The sequence below is a fragment of the Triticum aestivum genome, chromosome 6D (assembly GCF_018294505.1).
Source record: "Triticum aestivum cultivar Chinese Spring chromosome 6D, IWGSC CS RefSeq v2.1, whole genome shotgun sequence".
Classification (NCBI taxonomy): Eukaryota; Viridiplantae; Streptophyta; class Magnoliopsida; order Poales; family Poaceae; genus Triticum; species Triticum aestivum.
This window is the reverse complement of record NC_057811.1, coordinates 185,981,663-185,987,857: the sequence shown is the minus strand read 5'-3', so window position 1 is coordinate 185,987,857 and position 6,195 is coordinate 185,981,663.

Genomic DNA, 6,195 nt, shown 5'->3' with positions numbered 1-6,195 from the left:
GAAATTGAGAAAGTCTTCAGTCAAAGTCTTCAAACTGAGGAACTGAAGAATTTGATGAAATTGATGCTCTCCTTTTCTTCACAGCTGCACGCTCTCCAGCCTTGGTTTCTTCACATCTGATGTAGAAGGAAGAATTGGAGTTGGGGTAGGTGCAGGAGGAGCAGAGGAATTTGGTTCATTTACTTCAGGCTCAGCGGCAGAAGCTTCAGCTGGCCTGACAGTTTCTTCAGGCGCAACACTAGAGGTTTCCCTGGCAATTTCTTCAGCGGCTAGAATGCAGTCATCAGCCCTGGTACTCTGAGTTTCTTCAGCAACCTGATTGTCATCAGCGGTGCTGGCATGTTCTTCAGTCGGCTGAGCAGATGCTTCAGCCCGTGGAATTTCCTGTTGCGATGGAGCTGAAACATTGGACATGAACTTTTCAGTTAAATTTACAAACCTGACTTTGGCTCCAAGCCAGTCAGCTCGGTACACGTCAAATTCATCATTGACTTTCTTGATTTCAGATTGAATAGTGACAAGTTCTTCAGTTGTCATAGAGACAACGTTTTTCTTCAGGAAGCGCTCCTTCTTGTACTACGCTTTCTTCAACTGCCTGGCCTTTTCAAATTTCCATTTTTCTTCTTGAATGAAGGCAGTCAGCATATGATTCTGGCCAGGAGTCAGCTTGAAATCAGGCATAGGAGTGTTGGGGTCCTTGTGCCAGAGATCAATGTAATCAAGGATCAATTTTGGATCCAAAAGTAGAGGCACATTTGTGCCTTTGGCTCTAGCGGCCCTGAGCTGCCTGTCTCTGATGATTTCAGCAAGTTCATCATCATCAGCTTCGTCTTCATCACACGACACTTGAAATGTGACCTGCTTCTTGTGAGGACTTGGTCAGGAGCCTCGTCCAGCAGTAGCCTTTTTCTTCAGCAGAGAGGGGCCAGTTGATGAATTTATTGGAGCTGAAGAACTAGCAGAAGCTCCTGAGGCAATAGAGATGGCTGTTGTCCTTTGACACATGGCGAGATGCACAGGTTCTGAGGATTTTGTCGGAGGAGCTGAGGACTTTGGCGGAGGAGCTAAGGACTTTGGAGGAGCTGGAGCAGCTTGAGGAGTTTGCCATGAGGGCTTTGAAGAATCTGGCCGTGAGAGCATTGCTGAGGAACTTGGCCGTGAGGGCATTGAGGGTGAAGCACTTGGCTTATGAGCAGGATTCTTTGCCATGGCCTTCTTTGGCTTGACAGCAGAGGCCTCAGCAGTGGCAGCAGCAGGAGCAGAATCTTCATTGAATTTCCTCACTGCATCCTTAGCCATTTTGGCAAGCTTGGCCTGGCGCTTGGCCCATTCATCAGGATAGTCCTCATCACGCTTGAGGCTGGTGGGATCAGCTTCTTGGCCAGGTGCCAATGGAGGTCTTGGGCATGGAGGATTTAGAGAGAATTTTATCATATACTTGAGAGTAACATATCTGTACTCCCTCCATTCCCGTGCCCATCTCCTATCAATCTTTTGAATGCGCACCATGTGCTGATTTTTATCCTCCCCAGGGGGTGTGCAGTACCCAGCATAGATGTCATCAGGGATCTCAAACGCAGTGGTGATCTCAGGCCTCTTTCCTCCCTTCTGTGGCTTCTTACTGTCAGCCATTTTCTTCAGCTGAGAAATATGAACAACAGAATTGAGGAATTTCACTAAGCGTTCTTTGTCTTAGGTTCCAGAGTTGTATAGATCGAAAATCCACACAATTGAGGAATCTTGAAGAAAAATGTAGCTTAGAGAAACGGATCAAGAACATATGGCATGTGTGGTGTTTAGTGTGTGAAGATTTGAAGAATAAACACTTTTGAAGATTTTGTAGAAAACATTCGAATCAAAGAGGGCAGTAAAAGTAACTTTTAATTACCCTTGATGAAGAATACGACGAACTGGGAAGTGTAGATGTGAAGTTCGTCAGTTTAGATCTTCCACGCCCTAACTCGGCAAAGGAACACAGCTACGACAGTGGCGGAGTGAAGAAATCCGCAGCCGGCGCGAGTATGACGGCGACGAGGTCGAGGCAGTGAAGCTCTTCCTCACCGGCGATGATGAAGTAGCGGCGACGCTAGGTTTTGGGAAGCTCGAGCGGGGGAGAGATCGAGCGGAGTAAAAACGAAGTGAGGAAGGGGAGGGGTATTTATAACCGAAGTGAAACAACTGTTCGCCCGAAGAATTTGGACAAACGTGCCCCTGACCCTTCTCATTCGCTTGACATGTGTCACCCACGTACGGAGAGGTGGCGATCGTGTAAGATCGTGGGTGAATAGATAAGTATTATCAAGGGATGCGGAACGGTTTGAGTGGCAACAGCCAAAAATTCAGATAAGATGAGTTTTAAAGTTCCGTTTGCAAATTCTTCAGCTGACAAGGACACAATGAAGATTTTGAACGAGTTTCAATTAGAACGCACATGAAGAATTTGTGAATAGACTAGGTTGAGTATAGCATAAGTGAATGCTGTAGAGGACATAAACTCATATACATATAAAGAATGAAGAAAAACGATGGAAACAGTGAAGACAATGCAAAGATGAAGAAAATGAACAACTGAGGAATTTTCAAAAACGGAGGAAAACTCAATTGAAGATTTTCAACTTTTGGTGGTGGCGTAACCCACCGTGTAAGATTGATGATTTCAGACACTCCGTGCAATTGTCGTAGGGTTCTGAGAATCAAATTCTTCATTAATTTCTTCACACTTAGAGTGTTAGTCTTCATTGATTGAAGAGAAACGTTTCTTCGTGTGTTGTTCATCTAAGTCATCGATTTTGCATAAGTGTTAGGATGAGTGTCCTTTTCAAAGAACATTCGAAGATTCTAGGATATTTAGCTCACACCTCAACTTGCTAAATCTCTTCTCATCCAAGGGCTTTGTGAAGATATCGGCTAGCTATTCTTCAGTCCGTACCTGCTCAATAGAGATGTCGCCCTTCCACACATGATCACGAAGAAAATGATGATGAATCAGAATGCGCTTGTCTTCGAGTGCTGAACTGGGTTGTGAGCAATCTTGATTGCACTCTCATTGTCACAGTAGAGAGGCACATTCTTCATGTTGATGCCGTAGTCCTTGAGAGTTTGCTTCATCCACAGCAATTGAGCACAGCAAGAACCAACAGCAATGTACTCAGCTTCAGCAGTAGACAGTGATACGCAGTTCTGTTTCTTCGAGGACCAACAGACCAAACATCGTTCGAGGAAATGGCATGTGCCTGATATTGACTTGCGGTCGACACGATCACCAGCATAGTCAGAGTCTGAATATCCCATGAGATCAAAAGCCGAGCCCTTGGGGTACCATAATCCAAGTGTAGGTGTGTGAGCTAGATATCGAAGAATATGCTTCACAGCCTTATGGTGGATTCCTTCGGTGTAGCTTGAAATCGGGCACACATGCAAACACTAAGCATAATATCTGGCCTAGATGCACATAAGTACAATAAAGAACCAATCATGGAGCAGTATACCTTTTGATCGAAGTCAATACCATTTTCATCAGTGCATAGATGGCCATTGGTGGGCATAGAAATTTTGACCCCTTTGCAATCTTGCATGCCGAATTTCCTGAATACGTCCTTGAGGTATTTCTCCTGAGATATAAATATGCTATTGCGCTTTTGACGAATTTGCAGACCTAAGAAGAATTTCAATTCCCCCATCATAGACATTTGATATTCTTTAGTCATCATATAGGCAAATTCATCACTGTAACGTTGGTCAGTACAGCCAAAAATGATATCATCAACATAAATTTGGCACACAAACAATTCACCATCATAAGATTTAGTGAAAATAGTTGGGTCAAGTGAACTGGGTTTGAAGCCTTTCTTCATGAGGAATTCCTTCAAAGTATCATACCACGCCCGAGGGGCCTGCTTGAGGCCATAGAGGGCCTTATTGAGTTTGAAGACTTTGTCAGGATGCTTTGGATCTTCAAAACCCGGGGGTTGAGCAACATATACTTCTTCCTCAAGCTTACCATTGAGGAATGCACTTTTCACATCCATTTGATATAAAGTGATATCATGATGGTTAGCATAAGCACGTAATATGCGAATAGCCTCAAGTCTAGCAACATGTGCAAAAGTTTCATCGAAATGAATTCCTTCAACCTGTGTGTAGCCTTGAGCTACAAGCCGTGCCTTATTCCTCACCACAAGGCCATTTCCATCTTGCTTGTTGCGGTAGATCCACTTTGTGCCAATGATATTGTGCTTGCGAGGATCTGGACGATTAACCAGTTCCGAGACGTTATTGAGCTCGAACTGATGTAATTCTTCTTGCATAGCTTGAATCCACTCAGGCTCCAGAAATGCTTCATCTACCTTAGTGGGCTCTGTGATAGAGACGAAAGCAAAGTGCCCACAAAAGTTAGACAAATGTGAAGCTTTTGAACATGTGAGAGGACCTGGAATGTTGATGTCGCTGATGATTTTCTCAATCTGCACTTCGTTTGCAATGCGAGGATGAGCGGGTTGTCGTCGAGGAATTTGATCAGCATTTTCTTCAGCACCATTTTCTTCAGGTGCATCAACATGACGTTCTTCGTGTTCTGGAATGATTTCTTCAGCTAATTCTTCAGTAGGAATGACATCCTCAGTAGCTTTGAACTTGATGGATTCCTCAGATGACTGTTCATCTAACACAGAAGGTATGTGCTCTCTTTGCGAGCCATTAGTTTCATCGAACCGCACATCTACAGTTTCAACAACCTTGTGAAGAACGTTGTTGAAGACTCTCTAGGTGCACGAGTCCTTTCTGTAACCAAGCATAAAACCTTCATGTGCTTTCGGTGCAAATTTAGAGTTGTGGTGAGGATCTCTAATTGCACCAAAGACATTGAAATAACTCACATTGGGTTTCTTGTCAGTGAGGAGTTCATATGCAGTCTTCTTAAAGAATTTGTGAAGATATACTCTGTTGATGATGTGGCATGCAGTATCAATTGCCTCAATCTAGAAGCGACGAGGCGTCTTGTACTCATCAAGCATAGTGCGAACCATCTCAACAAGAGTCCTGTTCTTGCGCTCCACGACGCCATTCTGCTGAGGAGTATAAGGAGCAGATAACTCATGAGTAATACCGAGTTCATCAAGATAGTCATCAAGACCAGAATTCTTGAATTCAGTTCCATTGTCACTTCTGATGTGCTTGATCTTCACACCAAAGTTGGTTGAAGCCCTCGAGGAAAATCGTTTGAAGACTTCCTGCACCTCATGTTTGTAAGTACCAATATGCACCCATGTGTAACGAGAGTAATCATGAACAATAACAAAGCCATATAGAGATGCATCATTTGTAACTGCAGAATAATTATTAGGATCAAAGAGATCCATGTGAAGCAATTCAAATGGTCGAGTAGTAGTCATGATAGTCTTCGCTGGATGTTTGGCCTTCGTCATCTTTCCGGCTTCATAGGCTCCGCATAAGTGATGCTTGAGGAATTTGACATTCTCAATGCCAATGACATGCTTCTTCTTCGCGAGCGTGTGCAGATTCCTCATGCCAGCATGACCAAGTCGTTGATGCCATAGCCAGCCTTCTGAAGCTTTTGCAAGTAAACATACGGCTAGTTGTCGTCCTGTAGAGGAATCAACAATATACATATCTCCTCTCCTAAAGCCTTTGAAGACTTTGGAATTGTCAGCTTCCATGATCACAACACAACGATACTTGCCAAAGACACAACCATATCCAGATCACAAAGCATTGAGACAGACATGAGGTTGTATCCTAAGGACTCGACAAGCATGACTTTGTCCATGTGTCGATCCTTTGAGATCGCAACCTTACCTAGACCCAATACCTGACTTTTGCCTTTGTCAGCGAAGATGATATGCTTCAGATGCGATGGAGATAAGGGAACATCCATCAATAGATTATTGTCACCAGTCATGTGATTTGTACATCCACTATCGAGGACCCACTCATTGGCTTTGGGTTGATCATCCTGCAGATGAATTAGTGCAATTTACGAACTCATATACTTCATCAGTGAAGAATATGACATCAATTCATCAGATCAATTTCATCAACCAACAGAACAGAGAAAACAGTATGAGTACGTGAGAAATGAAGATTCATTTCTTCATGATTAGCCTGCATCCTATCAGGCATTCTCAGGTCTGCAGCAAATTCTTCAGACATTTAAGCACGCCTGGAGACCTGACCCTG